This window comes from Hyperolius riggenbachi, chromosome 7 (genome assembly GCF_040937935.1).
Source record: "Hyperolius riggenbachi isolate aHypRig1 chromosome 7, aHypRig1.pri, whole genome shotgun sequence".
Classification (NCBI taxonomy): Eukaryota; Metazoa; Chordata; class Amphibia; order Anura; family Hyperoliidae; genus Hyperolius; species Hyperolius riggenbachi.
Window position 1 is genome coordinate 181,960,439 of NC_090652.1, and position 21,985 is coordinate 181,982,423.

The window sequence follows — 21,985 nt, forward strand, 5'->3', positions numbered from 1 at the left end:
TATCTCATGCATTAGCACTCCTTACAGTTAGCTACTCGGCTGAGGCTGCTGAGATTCCTGTGCTGACACAGCTGAGAGGTTAAATTTCAGTTGTGATTAGTCACAGATGAGGTGGAATTAGACAGGCTAAACTCTCTAAATACATACAAAGACAAACACTTATATAGCGCTTTTCTCCTGGTGGACTCAAAGCGCCAGAGCTGCAGCCACTAGGACGCGCTCTATAGGCAGTAGCAGTGTTAGGGAGACTTGCCTAAGGTCTCCTGCTGAATACGTGCTGGCTTACTGAACAGGCAGGGTGGATTTCTCTCTGTTTTCCTTCTGTCCTCTGCAAGAGTTGAGGTCTAATTTAGCTTCTTGCCGACCGCTCCACGCCAATTGGTGTGAACGCGGCGGCAGCCCCAGGACCACTCAACGCCAATTGGCGTGAAGTCCTGGGGCGGAGATTTGCAGCGGAGGTCTGTCATTCAAACAGGGATGCGCGCACATCGGTGCGCACGATCCCCACTTGAATGACAGAGCTCCGCTCGTCTCCCAGCGGTGATCGCCGCTAGGAGACTGTCAGATGGTGAAACTTTGCTGTCTATTTACATGGTACAGCACTGCGATCAATGGCAGCGCTGTACTGGGAACAGCCGTGTAACACGGCTGTCCCCCTGGAAGGCTCAGGAGCGATCTGCTGTCATAGGCTAAAGCCTGTGACAGGCTTGTTGTTTGTAAATTGTGTTTTTGCTGCTGCGATATCTGGTGGCTTGTGCATTGTGGTTCATCTGATACCTAGCAGCAAGTGTCAGTGTCGGCCGGCGTAGTACTTTCACGCTGGCCGCCGTGATGACGCGAGGCGGCCAGCGTGTGATGTCAGCCGCGTCATACGCGGAAGAAGAAGCCCGACACTCGGCCAAGTGTCGCCCGGGCTGCCGCCGGCCAGCCATTCCGGAGCGGGGCCTAGGAGAGGAGCCAGGACGCCGTCGTGGGACCTCCCGACCAGCACTGGGCTGGAGAAAGCCTCAGGTGAGTACAATTTTCATTTTTTAGATGAGCTCGGAGTCCCTTTAAGAAGGGCAAAAAATCAGATCCAGGAAATTATAGACCTGTAAGCTTAACATCAGTTGTATGCAAACTATTTGAGGGGTTACTAAGAGATACTATACATGACTTCATAGTAGAAAATAATCTTATTTCTCAGTATCAACATGGGTTTACTAAAGACAGGTCCTGTTTGACTAACATGCTCAGCTTTTATGAGGTAGTGAATGCTAATATGGATATTGGGAATGCTGTAGATGTGATATACTTGGACTTTGCAAAGGCCTTCGACACTGTTCCCCACAGAAGTCTGGTGCAAAAGTTGAGGATGCAAGGACTGGGGAAGAGTCTGTGTGCATGGATAGGGTACTGGCTAATGGACAGAAAACAAAGAGTTGTGGTCAATGGATCGTACTCAAAATGGGAGACTGTTAGCAGTGGGGTACCACAGGGGTCTGTTCTGGGTCCAGTGCTCTTCAATTTATTTATTAATGACCTAGTAGATGCAGTAGTGAGCAATGTTACTATTTTTGCAGATGATACAAAATTGTGCAGAATCATCAACTCTCAGGAAGAGAGTGTCATATTGCAACAGGATCTGGATAGGATGGCTATATGGGCACATACATGGCAGATGAAATTCAATGTTGAAAAATGTAAAGTCATGCATTTTGATCATACCAATGGTCTAGCACCATACAAAATATATGGGATACAGTTGGGGACATCAAACTTGGAAAAGGACTTAGGAGTACTCATCGACAACAAGTTAAATAATCGTACTCAATGCCAAGCCGCTGCAGCTAAAGCTAACAAAATCTTGGGATGCATTAAAAGGGAAATAAAAACTCGAGATGCTAGCATAATATTGCCCCTGTTTAACTCTCTAGTAAGGCCACATCTTGAATATGGAATTCAGTTCTGGGCACCACATTACAAAAAAGATATTGCAGTTTTAGAGCAGATGCAGAGACGAGCAACAAAATTGATACGTGGGATGGAAGGTCTCACTTACCAAGAAAGGTTAGATAAACTGGGTTTATTTAGTCTAGAGAAAAGACGCCTTAGAGGGGATCTAATTAACATGTATAAATACATCAGAGGGCAATATAATAGCTTGGCGGATGAGCTTTTTGTCCCTAGGCCTTCTCAAAGAACTAGAGGACATGATCTGCGCATGGAGGAAAAACGTTTTAGCCATTTATTTAGGAAAGGGTTCTTTACAGTAAGAGTGATTAAGATGTGGAATGCATTGCCACAGGAAGTCGTTATGGCAAACTCTATACCGGCATTTAAAAGGGGCTTAGATGCTTTCCTTGCTTTGAAACGCATCCATGGCTACAATTACTAGGTAATGCCTAATGATGTTGATCCAGGGATTTTATCTGATTGCCATCTGGAGTCGGGAAGGAATTTTTCCCTTTTGGGGCAAATTGGACCATGCCTTGTAAGGGTTTTTTCGCCTTCCTCTGGATCAAACAGGGATATGTGAGGGAGCAGGCTGATGTTGTACTTTATACTGGTTGAACTCGATGGACGTATGTCTTTTTTCAACTAAAATAACTATGTAACTATGTAACAATCACTGTCATTGGCTGGCGGGGGGAGGGAGGGAGGTTGGGTGAAAAAAAAATCAATAGGTACATTTAAAAAAATGTATAAGCAAATAAAAAAAAAAAAAAACAGTCCGGCAGCGATCAGAGCCCACCAACAGAAAGCTCTGTTGGTGGGCGGAAAGGGGGGGGGGGGGTTCAATTTTATGCTGAGTTGTACGGCCCTGCAGCAAGCCCTTAAAGCTGCAGTGGCCTACTTTGTAAAATATAGCCTGGTCACTAGGGGGGTGTAAGCCTGCGGTCCTTAAGTGGTTAAAGGACAACTGAAGAGAGAAGAATATAGAGGCTGCCATATTAATTTACTTTTAAAGGGACTCCGAGCACCTCTCATGGGCATGCCTTTAACCTCCTTGGTGTTCAGGTTCTGCTAGATTTCTGTGCAAAATATGATCCAAATAATTTTCATAACCTTTTTTCCTGTGACTTAACAAAATGTGTAAAGCAAGGGTCTAGTAAACATTTTGAGTCCAATAATAGCTTGAAACACAAAATCTAAACTAAATTTCAAAATTACTCCCTAAAATCTCTGATCATTTATGCTTTCAAGCTGCAGCTGCTCAACCTGCACTAATACAATAGAGATGATGGGCAGATTCGACCAAGAGACAGATCTTTATCTAATCAAATCTGATTAGAGAGAGATCAGTTGGCTGCCCATACTACACAGGCTGATTCCCTAAAAAAATTCAACCTGAAATCGCTCAGGAATCGGCTGCGCCCGTTGCCTCGTCGCTGCCCCCTCAATGTAAAAATGTACTCCCGTGTGTGCATTTATACATTACCTGTCCTGTGCCACCCACTGCGTTGTGCCCATCTGTCTTTGGAATCCCCCGCAGATTATTGTAGGTAGGTAGCCAGGTCTAGGTGCCCCCAGTATATGCTAGGTAAGTGTAGGGCTAGTTAGGTGCAGGTGTCCCCCAGGATAGGCTAGTTAGGTACAGGTGTCCCCCGGGATAGACTAGTTAGGTGCAGGTGTCCCCCAGGATAGGCTACTTAGGTGCAGATGTCCCCTAGGATAGGCTAGTTAGGTACAGGTGTCCCCCAGGATAGGTTAATTAGGTACAAGTGTCCCCCAGGATAGGTTAGTTAGGTGCAGGTGTCCCCCAGTACAGGCTAGATAGGTGCCCTCCAGTTTAGGCTAGATAGGTGCCCCCCAGTATAGGCTAGATAGGTGCCCTCCACTATAGGCTAGATAGGTGCCCCCCACTATAGGCTAGATAGGTGCCCCCCCAGCACAGGCTAGATAGGTGCCCCCCCAGTACAGGCTAGATAGGTGCCCCCCCAGTACAGGCTAGATAGGTGCCCCCCCAGTATAGGATAGATAGGTGCCCCCCAGTATAGGATAGATAGGTGCCCCCCAGTATAGGATAGATAGGTGCCCCCAGTATAGGATAGGTGCCCCAGTATAGGATAGCTAGGTGCCCCCCAGTATATGCTAGATAGGTGCCCCCCAGTATAGGATAGATAGGTGTCGCCCAGTATAGGATCGATAGGTGTCCCCCAGTATAGGATAGGTGTCTCCCAGTATAAGTTAGATAAGTGCCCCCAGTATAGGATAGATAGGTGCGCCCCAGTATAGGATAGGTGCCCCCCAGTATAAGTTAGCTAGGTGCAGGTGCTTCTGTACGCTATCTGCAGCATTAGTGAGACGTCACATGACTTAATTCCCGATCCTCCGCGGAAGATATGCGGAGCTGTGAAGACAGATGGGGTGCTCACTGGAACGACGCTCGGTATGTATCTAGCAGGGCAGCGGCTGCATCAGGGGGCATTAGGGGGGGTGAGGGGCACTATGCCTTACGTGTCTAATGCCGCAGATAGTGTACAGGAGCCCCTGCACTTAGTTAACTTCTACAGTGGGGCTCCTGTAGCTATGGACACCCCCTGAGCGGCATGCCCGACACTGTGTCGGGCATACCGCTTTCAGCAAATTTTCCTTGCCCGACACTGTGTCGGGCATATCGCTCAGGAGGTTAAGATAGACGACTTCCAACAAAGTCGTGCTATGACCCCTCTGTAGGAGCCTCTTGCAATGGCCATGCAGGTCACTTCCTCTTCCTGCTTCACTTCTCCAACTGAGAAGACAGGGGTAACCCAGAAGTTATAACATAGCCAAGATGGCAGCCGCGATTTTTAAACTTAAATCGAACAAAACTATTTGGTGTAGAATGGCAATTCAGGCATCAAATGAAAGAGGAGAGGACAAGCTACAGAAAGGTATGCATCTTTAACCTCCTTAGCGGTATGGACGAGCTCAGCTCGTCCATTACCGCCGGAGGGTGTAGCTCAGGCCCTGCTGGGCCGATTTTGATGAAATAAAAAGGTGCACAAGCAGCCGGCACTTTGCCAGCCGCGTGTGCTACCTGATCGCCGCCGCAACGCGGCGATCCGCCACGTGCAGCGGCGAAAGAGGGTCCCCCCAGCCGCCCGATCCCAGCGCAGCTGGAACAAACAGTTCCGGCCAGCGCTAACGGCTGGATCGGAGGCGGCTGACGTCCATGACGTCACTCCGCTCAGCGAAACAAGGAAGCCCGCTCATTGCGGCCTTCCTTGTTACGATCAGAAGTACACGTCGGGAGCGCCTGTCACGATTCCGCGAACGCCATTGCGGCAAGCGCATGTAAAGGTGCTCAAACTATGATCTGGAGAGCCCCTTTAAATGCATTAGCCTGCTTTTAGAAAATGAGTGTTCTTCCAGCTCACCAGCCCTGCAATGGGGAATGTGAGTGCTTGTTTACACTTCCTGAAGATCCCCAATAAAACCCTAAAACCAGAGCATTCACATAGCACACAAATCTTCTTCAAAGGTGATACTAGCTAGGCCTGGACAAACAGGCCGGGTCGTAAACTCATTAGGACCCATTCACATTCCTGCATCTAGCCTGAGGGGAGTTAGAGGGTTAGACAGAATGACTTTTGATTCACCTGGATATGAAGGAATAAGTTATTCAGACATTTTACTAAATTAATCAGTTTTCTGTCGAGGCTAGCCATTACAAAATTAGCAGACCATAATTAGTAATGATTTGTGTGTGGTAGAACCAATCAGAACGTTCCTACCATTATCCGAAAACAAGCAACAGTGTGATTTGCCTCGGGATACCCCAAGATGCACATGTTTGGTATCTGTGTGACACAGAGAACGCTAGAAGTGCGCCCGTGTCACTCGCTGCAGGTTTTGGTCGGCTGTTGCCGAGCTATGATCATCCCAGTTATTTCCTATTCTTTCTGCTTGTCATGACAAAGGGCGGGAGAAGGTATACAACACCCATCTCCTTTTACAACTCCGCCCTCTGGCAGAGGAAGAGTTAAAACCAACAATGCTGGACAGAGAGGACAGTCTTTTGTCCAGCCTTGCGATACCATCAAAGGAATTGGCATTATTACAAGACTTATCGATTCCACAGAAACTGTGAACATGCTAAAAGCCCATGAGGACCGAACCCAATATGTGCTAGTGGTGTGCAGACAGTTAGAACAGGGAGAGGCCGATCCACTGCCAGACTTGCTAGTGGGCATACGAGAAGTGGCCGACGACTTGCATGTCAACCCCCATCTTTCGCACTCCCAGTAAGCCCAGCTGGGAAAAGTGCTAAAAACCTATAGGCACACATTCTCGGGAACCACTGGGCAAACCTCTTTAGCAGTCCACAGGGTAGATACGGGGACCCACGCGCCCATAAGGCAATTCCCCTATCGGACCTCTCCGGAGGTGCAGGCACAGATGAAGCATAAGATTGAGGAGATGCTGCAGTTAGGAGTCATACAGAAAACCTCGAGTCCATGGGCTGCCCCGGTCGTCCTTGTTCCCAAGAAGGACAAGACCATGCGGTTCTGTGTTGACTACAGGAGACTGAATGACATCACCACAACCGATGCGTATCCCATGCCTCGAATCGATGAACTGTTAGATCAGCTGGCCTCTGCCAGCTACCTAACAATCATGGATTTGAGCCGTGGATACTGGCAGATTCCCCTCGCGCCTGACGCACAAGAGAAATCGGCGTTCATCACACCCTTTGGCCTCTATGAATTTACTGTGATGCCTTTTGGTATGAAGAATGCTCCAGCCACCTTTCAGCGGGCTATGAATGACCTGCTGGAAGGGATGCATGGTTTTGCGTTTGCATATCTGGATGATATCGCCGTATTCAGCCCAACCTGGGAGGACCACCTTGACCACCTAGCGCAAGTATTAGAGAAACTGTCCACTGCCAATCTGACTGTAAAACCCAGCAAATGTCAAATTGGCATGACCGAGGTACAGTACCTTGGACACCAAGTAGGAAGTCAGCAACTGAGGCCTGAGACAGGAAAGATCGACGCCATCCTGTCATGGCCGAGACCTGTCACCAAGAAACAGGTGCAGGCGTTCCTGGGGACGGCAGGATACTATAGGAAGTTTGTTCCCAACTATAGTACCCTGGCCAAACCCCTGACTGACGCAACGGGTAAAAAACAACCCCAAACTGTCCAGTGGACCCCACACTGCGAAGAGGCCTTTCGGGCCTTGAAGGAGGCGCTGGCTAGCGCTCCCATCCTTCAAGCCCCAGACTTAAGCCGTCGGTTTATAGTGCAGACTGATGCCTCTGACTTTGGTCTAGGGGCCGTTCTCAGCCAGGTGGATGCGACCGGAAACGAACACCCTGTCGTCTACCTGAGCCGAAAGTTACTCCCCAGGGAAGTAGCGTACGCTACAACTGAGAAAGAGTGCCTGGCGATTGTGTGGGCCCTCCAGAAGTTACAATCGTACCTTTATGGACGGTCCTTTACAGTCATCACTGACCACAACCCCCTTAACTGGCTGAATCGCACTGCGGGTAGCAACGGGAAACTCCTACGTTGGAGCCTGGCGCTACAGCAGTACGATTTCACCATCCAGCATAAGGCTGGGAGTCGCCACCAAAACGCAGACGGCCTTTCTCACTGTGGTGAACCCTACAACACCAAAGGAATAAGTTGCTCAGTACAAGGCATTGTGGGAATGCCTAACCCCACCGCAACGAGTTCGGGGGGAGGTGTCACGATTCCGCGAACGCCATTGCTGCAAGCGCATGTAAAGGTGCTCAAACTATGATCTGGAGAGCCCCTTTAAATGCATTAGCCTGCTTTTAGAAAATGAGTGTTCTTCCAGCTCACCAGCCCTACAATGGGGAATGTGAGTGCTTGTTTACACTTCCTGAAGATGCCCAATAAAACCCTAAAACCAGAGCATTCACATAGCACACAAATCTTCTTCAAAGGCGATACTAGCTAGGCCTGGACAAACAGGCCGGGTCGTAAACTCATTAGGACCCATTCACATTCCTGCATCTAGCCTGAGGGGAGTTGGAGGGTTAGAGAGAATGACTTTTGATTCACCTGGATATGAAGGAATAAGTCATTCAGACATTTTACTAAATTAATCAGTTTTCGGTCGAGGCTAGCCATTACAAAATTAGCAGACCATAATTAGTAATGATTTGTGTGTGGTAGAACCAATCAGAACGTTCCTACCATTATCCGAAAACAAGCAACAGTGTGATTTGCCTCGGGATACCCCAAGATGCACATGTTTGGTATCTGTGTGACACAGAGAACGCTAGAAGCGCGCCCGTGTCACTCGCTGCAGGTTTTGGTCGGCTGTTGCCGAGCTATGATCATCCCAGTTATTTCCTATTCTTTCTGCTTGTCATGACAAAGGGCGGGAGAAGGTATACAACACCCATCTCCTTTTACAACTCCGCCCTCTGGCAGAGGAAGAGTTAAAACCAACAATGCTGGGCAGAGAGGACAGTCTTTTGTCCAGCCTTCCGATACCATCAAAGGAATTGGCATTATTACAAGACTTATCGATTCCACAGAACTTTCCATAACTGGATTTTAAATCTTCTGGTGGTCTTCATACCACAAAGGACACGGTAACTTGACAAACTGCTCAGACTGTAATCAGCTATTATTTTCATATTGAACCCTTATTATTGCTGTATCCATTTGTTTCTATTGCTATATTTTGTTCTGCATTATTTCTTTAAATAAACGATTTAAAAATCGTTCGTCTAAGTGCTGTTCTGAAACAAATCTCCGCCAAAAGAATTCACATCTTCAGAGAAACATGTTACCATAACTGTTTTGATATTAAATATTGTTAGTTTTGCTATCTCTAGAAAGGTTGTCTAATTAACCCTTTTTCCTACAGGATTTAGCTAGAGTTAGAATTAGCGCATTCGCACACTTTTATTGCGGATTGGTGGCAGCGACCTGGCCTCTATATGAGAGCACAGATTGTATCGATTGTATATACAATCAAAATTGGACTGTGTGTGGACTCACCAACCAATCCAAAAAGGTTACTTTGCCTGCAGTTCTGACTGTCTTCAGGATTCCCTCAGGGTCTGAGGCTTTATGGTAAACTGCAGCAAAGGGAACAGGAATTGGTGGGTGACTGCGCATACGTCACAGCGCCCTCTAGTGGGCTTTCATGCAGCCAACTTTCAGTTGGCTGCATGTAATAGTTTTTTTTTCATAAAAAAAACCCTCCCGCAGCCGCCCTGGCGATCTTAATAGAACGCCAGGGAGGTTACTTTTCAGTACTGGTCGGAGTCTTAAAAGCATGCCCATGAGAGGTGCTCAGAGTCCCTTTAAACAATAGCGAAAACAAAAAAACAGAGACGGCACTCACGAAGCTTCAAAGGTGATCTGTATTCAGGTCATACAGTTTACAGAGCCTGCAGAGCACACAACATGTTTCGGGCATAGCCATTCCTCAGGTGTGAGACACCTGAGGAAGGGCTATGCCCGAAACATGTTGTGTGCTCTACATGCTCTGTAAACTGTATGACCTGAATACAGATTACCTTTGAAGCTTCGTGAGTGCTGTCTCCGTTTTTTTTGTTTTCAGTAAGTGGTTGCAGGAGTGGTGTACCTGCAGGAGTCTGGTACCAGCTTCCAGGTCTGGAGAATTATAGGCCTATTTAAGGTGTGTGAGAAGTGTGAACTGTTCACAGTCACTTTAAACAATAGCAGTTGCCTGGCAGCCCTACTGATCTATTGGGCTGCAGTAGTGTATGGATAACACCAGAAACAAGTATGCAGCTTATCTTGTCAGATCTGACAATAATGCCAGAAATGCCTGATATGTTTCATGCTTGATCAGGATAAAAGATACTAAAAAGCTTAAAATTCCTCAGGAGGTGGTGGTGGACTTGCCTCTCCGAAGTAGACAGGATACCGTCAGTTTTTATGACAACAGGTTTATTTATATACTCCAAAACAAACAGTGCAACGCGTTTCATGGGTATATTCCTGCTTCCTCATGCAACAAACAGATAGGAGTACACAGTACAGTCTCAAGCTCATGATAAGCGCCTCTGTGCCACAGAGGCGCTTATCGTAACCTTGAGACTGTACTGTGTACTCCTATCTGTTTATTGCCTGAGGAAGCAGGAATATACCCGTGAAACGCGTTGCACTGTTTGTTTTGGAGTATATAAATAAACCTGTTGTCATAAAAATTGATGGTATCCTGTCTACTTCGGGGAGGCAAGTCCACCACCACCTCCTGAGGAAATTTAAGCTTTTTAGTATCTTTTATCCTGCTGGCGCCTCTGTTCACTTGTACGGTATTGCTTTAAAGGAAATACATATGGCAGTCTCCATAAGTCTCCTGCTTCAGTTGTCCTTTAAAGAGAACCTGAAGTAAAATGTATATGGAGGCTGCCATATTTATTTCCTTTTTAACCACTTGAGGACCGTGGGCTTTACCCCCCTTAAGGACCAGACCCTTTTTTTCCATTCAGACCACTGCAGCTTTCACGGTTTATTGCTCGCTCATACAACCTACCACCTAAATGAATTTTGGCTCCTTTTCTTGTCACTAATAAAGCTTTCTTTTGGTGCTATTTGATTGCTGCTACGATTTTTACTTTTTATTATATTCATCAAAAAAGACATGAATTTTGTCCAAAAAATGATTTTTTTAACTTTCTGTGCTGACATTTTTCAAATAAAGTAAAATTTCTGTATACATGCAGCACGAAAAATGTGGACAAACATGTTTTTGATAAAAAAAAAACCCATTCAGCCTATATTTATTGGTTTGGGTAAAAGTTATAGCGTTTACAAACTATGGTGCAAAAAGTGAATTTTCCCATTTCAAGCATCTCTGACTTTTCTGACCACCTGACATGTTTCATGAGGGGCTAGAATTCCAGGATAGTATAAATACCCCCCCAAATGAACCCATTTTGGAAAGAAGACATCCCAAAGTATTCACTGAGAGGCTTAGTGAGTTCATAGAATATATTATTTTTTGTCACAAGTTAGCGGAAAATGACACTTTGTGACAAAAAAAAAAAAGTTTCCATTTCTTCTAACTTGCGACAAAAAAAAAATGAAATCTGCCACGGACTCACCATGCCCCTCTCTGAATACCTTGAAGTGTCTACTTTCCAAAATGGGGTCATTTGTGGGGTGTGTTTACTGTCCTGGCATTTCGTGGGGTGCCTAATTGTAAGCACCCCTGTAAAGCCTAAAGGTGCTCATTGGACTTTGGACCCCTTAGCGCAGTTAGGCTGCAAAAAAATGCCACACATGTGGTATTGCTGTACTCAGGAGAAGTAGTATAATGTGTTTTAGGGTGTATTTTTACACATACCCATGCTGGGTGGGAGAAATATCTCTGTAAATGACAATTTTTTGATTTTTTTTTTACACACAATTGTCCATTTACAGAGATCTTTCTCCCACTCAGCATGGGTATGTGTAAAAATACACCCCAAAACACATTATACTACTTCTCCCGAGTACGGCAATACTACGTGTGGCACTTTTTTGCACCCTAACTGCGCTAAGGGGCCCAAAGTCCAATGAGTACCTTTAGGATTTCACAGGTCATTTTGCGACATTTGGTTTCAAGACTACTCCTCACGGTTTAGGGCCCCTAAAATGCCAGGGCAGTATAGGAACCCCACAAATGACCCCATTTTAGAAAGAAGACACCCAAAGGTATTCCGTTAGGAGTATGGTAAGTTCATAGAAGATTTTATTTTTTGTCACAAGTTAGCGGAAATTGATTTGTATTGTTTTTTTTTCACAAAGTGTCACTTTCCGCTAACTTGTGACAAAAAAAAAATCTTCTATGAACTCACCATAGTCCTAACAGAATACCTTGGGGTGTCTTCTTTCTAAAATGGGGTCATTTGTGGGGTTCCTATACTGCCCTGGCATTTTAGGGGCCCTAAACCGTGAGGAGTAGTCTGGAAATCAAATGCCGCAAAATGACCTGTGAAATCCTAAAGGTACTTATTGGACTTTGGGCCCCTTAGCACAGTTAGGGTGCAAAAAAGTGCCACACATGTGATATCGTCGTACTCAGGAGAAGTAGTATAATGTGTTTTGGGGTGTATTTTTAAACATACCCATGCTGGGTGGGAGAAATAACTCTGTAAATGGACAATTGTGTGTAAAAAAAATCAAAAGATTGTCATTTACAGAGGTATTTCTCCCACCCAGCATGGGTATGTGTAAAAATACACCCCAAAACCCATTATACTACTTCTCCTGAGTACGGCAATACCACATGTGTGGCATTTTTTTGCAGCCTAACTGCGCTAAGGGGTCCAAAGTCCAATGAGCACCTTTAGGCTTTACAGGGGTGCTTACAATTAGGTCCTACCTAAAATGCCAGGGCAGTATAGGAACCCCACAAATGACACCATTTTAAAAAGAAGACACCCCAAGGAGTACGGTGAGTTCATAGAAGATTTTATTTTTTGTCACAAGCTAGCGGAAATTGATTTTTATTGTTTTTTTTTCACAAAGTGTCACTTTCCGCTAACTTGTGACAAAAAATAAAATCTTCTATGAACTCACCATAGTCCTAACAGAATACCTTGGGGTGTCTTCTTTCTAAAATGGGGTCATTTGTGGGGTTCCTATACTGCCCTGGCATTTTAGGGGCCCTAAACCATGAGGAGTAGTCTAGGATTTCACAGGTCATTTTGCGGCATTTGATTTCCAGACTACTCCTCACATAATACTTTAGGGTGTCCTCTTTCCAAAATGGGGTAATTTGTGGAGTCTGTCCTGGCATTTTAGGGTCTCTGCAATCATTACATGTATGGTGAGTATTAGGAGTTTCTGCTATACTCCTTATATTGGGTATACGGGTAATGCACTCTGGGCTGAAAGGAAAAATAAACGGCAAAGATACCTTGCTCCACATCAATGGCAGATCTTCCTCCACATCAATGGCAGTGATAACCTCAGGAGAGAGACACCCCGTGCCACCCTGCACTCAGGGTGAGCCACCAACTTATGTGACTGGGCCTCAGAACTTTAGTATACAGCATTATGCCTGTAGTATACAGCAATATGCCTGCCAATAGAGATGACTCTGTGTGGCATTAAAGTATCATCATAGGCCCAAAGTAAATCACATATAAACCGGGGGTGTCCACACTCAAGGGAAATTCAAACATGCCGTCTTATATCGCCAACCCAGGACAGATCAGCAATATCAAGCATGGAAACCGATCCTTCTTCCGACTTTTATGCTTACCTGTTTGTTTGGTTTTCAAGCTTACCTCTCCTCCCCCTGGGACAATGCGCAAAATACCACTGAGTGTGTGCCTACTCCTGTGTCTGGAGTTCCCTAGGTTCTAATAGTGTACCTGCTCGTGGTACCTTCCATGCAGTCGGCTAGTTGCATCGGGGGGGGGGGGGGGGGGGGGGGGGGGGGGCTGGCACCTCATGGATACAGGAGGTCCAGAATGATCTGTTCCTGAAATTGAAGGAAAGATCCTGCTACGTCGTCTCCGCCCCGGACCCCTGGCTGCCACCGCTATCGGGCTCCTGCCGCCTCACTGTTCCCAGCGGCTGGTGGCAGTTTCGGCTCTGCTTCTCTGGGCTCCCTGCCGCCTCCCCACCTCCGCAGCAGATGGTCTCCTCCTGCCGCCTCTCCTCTGCAGTCTGCGGGGCTCCTCTGCTGCCACCTCTCGGCTCCTGGAAGGCAAGACGGCCGCAAGCACGTGGACACCAGGCCCCACGCCCCAGAAGTAAAGTCGCCGGCTGGCAGCATTCCTCCTCTACCACCAGTCCAGCGCTGTCCCTCTGGCTCCAGCCAGCCTCAGCAGACCGGCTCCTCTGGCCAGCAACATCAACCCAGCACCCAGCAGGATAACAGGCCTGCGTTCAGGAAGGGCGAGCGGCACTCTGGACCTGGTGTGCTGCACTCTGGATCTGCATTCTGCATCCTGAAACAGTGAGCTACAAACTTTTTCATGGGTGTACCATCACTTGCCATCACCATCACTTGCTGTGCTTTTATGTCTGCCACTCTGCACCCCAGCTTTCCACCCATGCCTGTACTGTATACTACTGCACCCTGAAGTCCCACTGTGCCCATACTGTATGCCTGCACTGTAGGGCACCTGCCCCTCAGAACTCTATCGCGCCTGTGCTGCATGTCACCTGCATTTCAGACCACTACTGGGCCTGTACTGTATCACTGCACCTGAGACCACTACTGTGCCTGCACCCCCCAGAACACTAGTGTGCCTGTACTGTACGCCTCTGCACCTCAGACACTTTGGGGCCTGTACTATATGCCACTGCACCTCAGGCCACTTTTGGGCCTGTACTGTATGCCGCTGCACCTCGGACTCTAGCGGGCCTGTACTGTATGCCACCTACCACACCATCTACGGTTCGGTGCTGCCTGCCCCATACCATCTACTGTCTCATATACTGTGCCGTGCTGCCCGTTCCATACCATCTTTCGTGCAACATACTGTGCTGCCCGCTCCATACCATCGATTTGTGCCTCCATACCGTCCACCGGGGCCATTCACACTGTGCTGCCTGCTAAACACCACCTACTTGGGCCCTATACTGCGCGGTGCTGTCTGCTCCACAACACCTTCCTGGACCATATACTGCATTGGACCATATACTGTGCTGTGCCTGGTGTCAAGTCAGGCCGCAGTCTGACTCTGCACTGCCGCAGTCTGACCCTGCACCGCTCCCTGTGACCCTGCACAGCTCCTTGTGACCCACCACTTGTCCCGGATGTGCTCGTTGCCCCGCTCCCCGTGATCCTCCACCAGTCTTCCGACTCTGCTGCAGCCCATGCCACCCTCTGCTCTAAACCCAAATACCACCTCCTACTGAGGCACTTGTACCATGGGCACAGAACAGTCACAAAATTTTGCCACCCTATCCAGAGAGGCCCTTCTTAAATGGGAACCCCTGGATAGCCCCAGGCCTCCATGGGGCTCCCCCTTGTGGGATGCTGTCACCGCCCACATCGAATACCTCGTCTCCAAGCGAGCACAGAACAAACGCCACCACAGAGGTAGGAGGGCAGGGGCCCAGGTCCGACTAAAAAGAAAAGGACTACGCACTCCCGTCCCTGCCACCCTACTTGCAAATGTCTGCTCACTCCCCAACAAACTGGACGAGCTACTCCTCCTACTCGGCAGCAAACCCCAGATCAGCAAGAACACCCCTGTTCTCTGTTTCACTGAGACCTGGCTGAGCGACAGCATCCCTGACAGCTCTCTACACGTGCCTGGCTACAACCTCCTAAGAGCAGACCGTGACGTGGCCCTCTCTGGGAAAACGAGAGGAGGGGGTATCTGCATCTACAGCAACACCTCCTGGTGCTCCAACATCACCACTCTCAAGACCTGCACCCCAGATGTTGAGTTTCTGGCCATAAACTGCAGGTCTCAGTACTCCCCCAGGGAGTTCTCTTCCCTTGTCCTTGTTGGGGTCTACATCCCTCCCGACGCATGCTCCAAGTCTGCACTGCAAGCCCTCAGTGACTGTATCTCGCAGTTGGAAACATCCTTCCCTGAGGCCCTCTTCATCATCCTGGGCGACTTTAACAAGGCGAACCTACGACATGAGATGCCCCGCTACAAGCAGCACATAACCTGCCCCACCAGGAACGGTAACACCCTGGACTACTGTTACACGGTCCATAAGAACGCATACAAGGCCATCCAAGGAGCCCCCCTGGGTAACTCCGACCATAACACAATCCACCTGATTCCCACTTACAGGAGGCTCCTGGAGACCTCTAAGCCCACAGTCAAAACCATCAAAAAATGGACAGCAGAGGCAAAACTGGAACTCCAAGCTTGCTTTGATACCACCGACTGGTCGACCCTGGAGGCACCTTCCCTCGAGGAATGGGCTGAGAATGTCACCTCCTACATTAGCTTCTGCGAAGAGGCGTGTATTCCATCCAAGACCTTCAGGGTCTTCCCCAACAACAAGCCTTGGTTTAATGACAAGCTCCGCCGACTTCGGAAACGCAAGGAGGAAGCGCACAGGTCTGGCTCCCCTGAGAAATACAGAGATGCCAAGTACGCCCTGAAAAGAGAACTGCGATTAGCAAAGAGGGCCTACTCCGATAAGCTGGGGCTCTGTCTCCAATCAAACAATACACGGGAGGTATGGAAGGGCCTGAGAGCAGCCACGAACTTCAAACCCGTACCTCAGTCTGCGACCCCGAGTCTCAGGCTGGCGGAGGAACTCAATGAGTTCTACTGCAGGTTCGAGCAACAACCTAACCAGCACGAGGACCAAACAGCCATGGCTAAGGGGACCCCCCCCCCCCTGCGGGTGAACTTGGCGCCCTGGCTCCTGTTGCTGTTCACGAATTAGAGGTACTCCGGCACCTCCGGAAGATGAATCCCAGGAAGTCTTCTGGCCCAGATGGAGTGTCGTCGAACTGCCTGAGAACCTGTGCCGATCAGTTAGCCCCTGTGCTCACCTCCTTATTCGAGCGTTCTTTATCGGACGGCACAGTCCCCTCCTGTTTTAAGCGGTCCGCAATTGTACCAGTCCCCAAAAAACCCGGCAGCACTGAGCACAACAACTTCCGACCAGTGGCCCTAACTTCCAACATTATGAAGCTCCTTGAGCGGCTGGTCCTTGCCCACCTGAAGAGGTGCACGGACGCCCACCTCGACCAGCTCCAATTTGCTTATAGGGCAAACAGATCCGTGGAGGACGCCATCAATGCCAGCCTGGCATACATCACCGAGCACCTGGACAACCCTGCCTCCTACGCTAGGATTCTGTTCCTGGATTTTAGCTCAGCGTTCAACACGATCTGCCCTGACATCCTGCACACTAATCTGACGCAGCTCGGAGTAGATCCCACCCTCCGAACATGGATCAAGGACTTCCTGACAAACAGAACGCAACAGGTGAAGCTCGGCAACTGCTACTCCAGCGTTAGAACCACCAATACAGGGGCTCCACAAGGCTGTGTACTGTCACCACTATTGTTCTCCCTCTATACCAACAATTGCACCTCATCCGCCGACTCTGTGAAAGTCATCAAATTTGCAGACGACACCACTATCATCGGCCTAATTGGCAGCAACGGAGAACATGAATACCGCAGCGAAGTCGAGAGAATCTGCAACTGGTGCAGAGACAATAACCTAGTACTAAATGCCCCAAAGACAGTTGAACTGGTCGTAGACTTCAGGAGGAACCCTTACCCCCTCCCACCTGTCCTCATCGGGGGTACCGAAGTCTCTAGGGTGACATCAGTGCGGTTCCTCGGCACGACTCTCACCAACAACCCGAAGTGGGGGCAGAACACCACCAAAGTTCAGAAGAAATCTCAGCAGAGGTTGTTCTTCCTGTGCCAACTGAAGAGATTCGGCATGCCCCGGAAACTGCTAACAAGCTTCTATACTGCCACTATAGAATCCATCCTCTGCTCCTCAGTCATTGTCTGGCAACGGCCAGCGACAAGCACAAACTGCAGAGAGTCATAACTGACGCAGAGAAAATCATTGGGTCTCCTCTTCCACCTCTTGATTTCCTCCACTCCGCTAGGATGAGGAAGAGGGCCACTGTGATCTCCCGTGACCCCTCCCACCCAGGCAGTCGTTGCTTCAAGCTCCTCCCATTGGGCCGCCGCTACAGGACTATACCATGCAAAACCACCAGGCGGAAGAACACCTTCTTCCCCCAAGCGGTTCGGCTGCTGAACTCCAACCACCCCCTGTCAGGCTCGCCTACTGGCATGCCCTAGCGGGGTCTCTCAGTCAGCTCCTGCCGCTGCTCGCCCTCGTTCTCAACTGCCCAGGGTCTGTATGAGGGCCATCATCATCATCATTATTATTATTATTACTACTGTTATTAGTATTTTATTGGACTGCTCCTGCCCGGCGGGTAGAAAACACTAACTAATGACCCAGGACTGTTACTAGTAAGGGTCAGACCTATACCATTAATGCAATTAACGTAGTTCTAAATTGTTTATGCTGTGCGTCTTGTCTTCTTGTACTATGTCTATGCCATGTGTACCACAAATAATTCAGAATATAGCTCTGCTGTATTTGGCGAAATAAAAATGATTATGATTCTGATTCTGATGATTCTGATTCAGTTCTCCCAGCCTACTGTAGAGAACAAAGCTGTTGTAAACTGCCAATTGAATCAGATAAAGAGACACTTTCTTATACCAGCGTCTTGTTTTCCGGGTAATTAAATATGGCGCTAACCTCTGGTCATTGAAGTCCACCCCTCCCATGTTGACATTATATTCGTGGACGACAAGGGGCTTTTCAATGACCTCAGTTGTCCGTTGAATTTGGACTGTCATGTCTGTGTGAATGGTGGACAGAAAGTAAACGTCCCTCTTGTCCCTCCATTTCACCGCAAACAGGTCGTCAGTACGCAAGGCGGCCCTCTGCCCCCGTTCAAGTCTGGTGGTAACGAGCCGTTGGGGGAAGCCCTGGCGACTAGGCCGCGCAGTGCCACAGCATCGGATTCCTTCTAACTTTAAGTGCTGATAGAGGGCCACACTTGTGTAATAGTTGTCCACATAAAGATGGTACCCCTTCTGGAACAAGGGTGACACCAAGTCCCACACAACCTTTCCACTGCTCCCCAGGTAGTCAGGGCATCCGACCGGCTCCAATTTTGAGTCTTTTCCCTCATAGACCCTAAAACGACATGTATAGCCTGTGGCCCTTTCACAGAGCTTATACAGTTTCTCCCCGTACTGGGCGCGCTTGCTTGGTATGTACTGTTTGATGCCAAGGCGCCCGGTAAAGCGTAAGAGGGACTCGTCTACGCAGATGTTCTGTTCAGGGGTATAAGCATCTGCAAATGTTGATGACAGGTGGTCTATGAGGGGCCGAATTTTGTGGAGCCGGTCATAAGCAGGGTGGTCCTTTTTATGACAGGTTTTGTCGTCGTTGAAGTGCAGGAAGCACAGGATGGACTCAAATCGTGTCCTGGACATGGCAGCAGGGTACAAGGGAACATGATGTACTGGGTTCGTAGACCAATACGACCGCAATACATTCTGTTTCATTAGTCCCAAGTGAAGGATAAGGGCCAAAAAGATTTTAATGTCGGAAACTTGGACTGGTTTCCACCGGAAAGGCTGGGCATAGCTGCTCTCCGGGTGCTCGGTGATGAATTGTGTGGCTTTACGGTTGGTCTCAACCACAATTAAGTCCAAGAGAACCTGGGTGATGAAAAGCTGCAAAAAGTCTAGGGCCATTCCTAGATGAGCTGTCGCCACTTGGACTCCAGACTGGGCGGTGAAAGGGGGCAGTACAGGTGCGGCGGAATCAGGGGATTGCCAATCTGGATGTGCCAGCACCTCTGGGAGTCTATGGGTACTACGGGCCCGTCTTCATCTTGGTGGCTGCGACGGGGGTACTACTGCACGTGCCACCGTACCAGTTTCAACTTCCATGCTGGCGCTCACCACTTCACCAGGGTCTACGGAAGTACTGGTACTAAGTCCAGGAGATGCTGCGCTGCTGGTGCCTGCCTCACCAAGAAAACTCTCATCAGCGCTAGCACCACCCTGCTGCCCTTGAGGCGGATCCTGCGCCACCTGCGGTCTAACAACATGGGGTCTGGTACGCCTGGCTCTAGTCGGGACCAAAACCTCGTCATCACTTTCGGTCAGAGAACCACTGCTTTCCACAAGTTCAAATTCGGACCCGGATGATTCGTCGGATGAGTCTTCCCGAACGCTCTCATCCGACTGGTCCATGTACCTGTATACCTCCTCATTGGAAATCCCCCTTCTTGCCATTGTGGACTGCTAAATTTATGGGGTTTTCCTCCGGGACTACCCAGAAAAAAAGAGCACCTACCTAGCAAAAGGGAGTATTTGAGAGGTATTGGGGTTGGTGGGGAGTGGGGTCTCACGGGCAATCAAACAATCACGGGACAATCAAAGCCGATCACGGGACAATCAAATACAATTACAGCACAATCGAATCCAATCACAGCACAATCAAATCTGATACTCTGGGAAGTTGATGGGGGGTGGGGTGGTGGGGGGGGGGGGGTTGGTGGGAAGTGGGGTCTCAGAGGCAATCAAACAATCACGGGACAATCAAATACAATTACAGCACAATCGAATCCAATCACAGCACAAGCAAATCTGATTCACTCGGAAGGTGGTGGTTGGAGGTGGTGGTGGGGGGGGGGGGGGGAGGGTGGGGTTGGGGGTGGCGGGAAGTGGGGTCTCAGAGGCAATCAAACAATCACGGGACAATCAAAGCAGATCACGGGACAATCAAATACAATTACAGCACAATCGAATCCAATCACAGCACAAGCAAATCTGATGCACTCGGAAGGTGGTGGTTGGAGGTGGTGGTGGGGGGGGGGGGCGAGGGGGGGGTTGACGGTGGCGGGAAGTGGGGTCTCAGAGGCAATCAAACAATCACGGGACAATCGAAGAAGATCACGGGACAGTCAAATACAATTACAGCACAATCGAATCCAATCACCGCACAATCAAATCTGATGCACTCGGAAGGTGATGGGGGGTGGGGGTGGTGGTGAGGTGGGGGTTGGTGGGAAGTGGGGTCTCAGAGGCAATCAAACAATCATGGGACAATCGAAGCAGATCACGGGACAATCAAATACAATGCAGCACAATCGAATACAATCGCATTAGATTGTAAGCTCGCAAGGGCAGGGTCATCCTCCTAATGTTTACTGTTTTTGTAACAATATTTGTGCTGCTTGGAACTCTGCTGTATATTTGTTAGTTGTATCTATGTTCCCCTTGTCGTCTTATTGTGCTTTGTAAAGCGCTGCGGAATATGTTGGCGCTATATAAATAAATAATAATAATAATAATAATAATAATCGCAGCACAATCGAATACAATCACAACACAGTCAAATACAATGCACTCGGACGGTGATTAGGGGGGGGTCTGAGGGCGATTTGAGGGGGTGGGGGGTTGATCAGGAGCCCACACAGGGCAGACTGAGTCCTGATCTGATGAGAGGCAGACACAGGGGGTTACTGATCGAAGATCAGTTAGTGATTGCTGGGGAGGACAGATGTAAACAATGCGCAGGGGATGTAATCAGGAGGGGGGTCTGAGGGCAATCGAGGGTCTGGGCAGGTGATCGGTTGCCCCCGCGGGGCAGTTAGGGTCTGCTCTGATGGGTGGGGGTGCTGAGGGGTGATGGACAGGTGATAGACAGGTGATCAGAGGGGGATCAGGGGGTAAGGTAGCTGTATACAGATGTATACAGTATACGGGGGGGTAGTCTGGGATCGGGTCTGGGGGTGATCTAAAGGTGGGGGGGGGATCAGGGGTGATTAGGAGGCAGTTAGGGACCTAATCTAAGGGATAGCGTCGATAGTTAGTGGCAGGTGGGGGGGGGGTTTAGAGGGGTGCAAGGGTGCTGGCAGGGGTCTGCTGGGGTGATCAGGGGGGGTCTGAAGGCTGGGGTGAGAGATCAGGGGGGCTGTGGGCAAAAAAAAGCAATGTGTAGTGTATACTCACGTATGCTTCCTCCTCGCTGGTGGTCTCTGGAACAATGAGACCATGAGGCGAGGAGGAAGCATGTATAAGGCACTTTGTTTACCCAACAAAGTGCCTTATACGCGTTGATAGGCGGAAATCTATATTCCTCCGCTCGCCGGCACTGCTAATTGGCCGGCGAGCTGGAGGCTAAATTGCCGGCTATCGATCCCCGGCGGAGGATCGCGTCACGGATGACGCGATCGCTCCGCCCATGCCCATACAAGGACCGCCGCCATTTGTAATTGCGGCGGTCCTTGCGGGATCCACTTTCCGGCCGCCCCTGTGCAGTGGGCAGTCGGTAAGTGCTTAAACAATACCAGTTCCCTGACAGCCCTGTTGATCTATTTAGCTGCAGTAATGCCTGAATCACACCAGAAAGAAGCATGCAGCTAATCCTGTCAGATCTAACAATATTGTCAGAAACACCTGATCTGTTGCATACTTGTTCAGGGTCTATTGAAGAATATCAGCAGGATAGCCAGGCAACTGGTATTGCTTAAAAGGAAATAAATATGGCTCCATATCACTCTCA

The 21,985-nt window shown here is 48.9% G+C and overlaps 1 protein-coding gene across 3 annotated transcripts in view; it reads right to left on the reverse strand.

Annotated features, from left to right (window-relative positions):
* The window catches only part of MFSD6 (major facilitator superfamily domain containing 6), a 538,131-nt gene that overhangs the window by 76,979 nt on the left and 439,167 nt on the right, over positions 1-21,985 (reverse strand). The gene's annotated exons all lie outside the window — the stretch shown is intronic.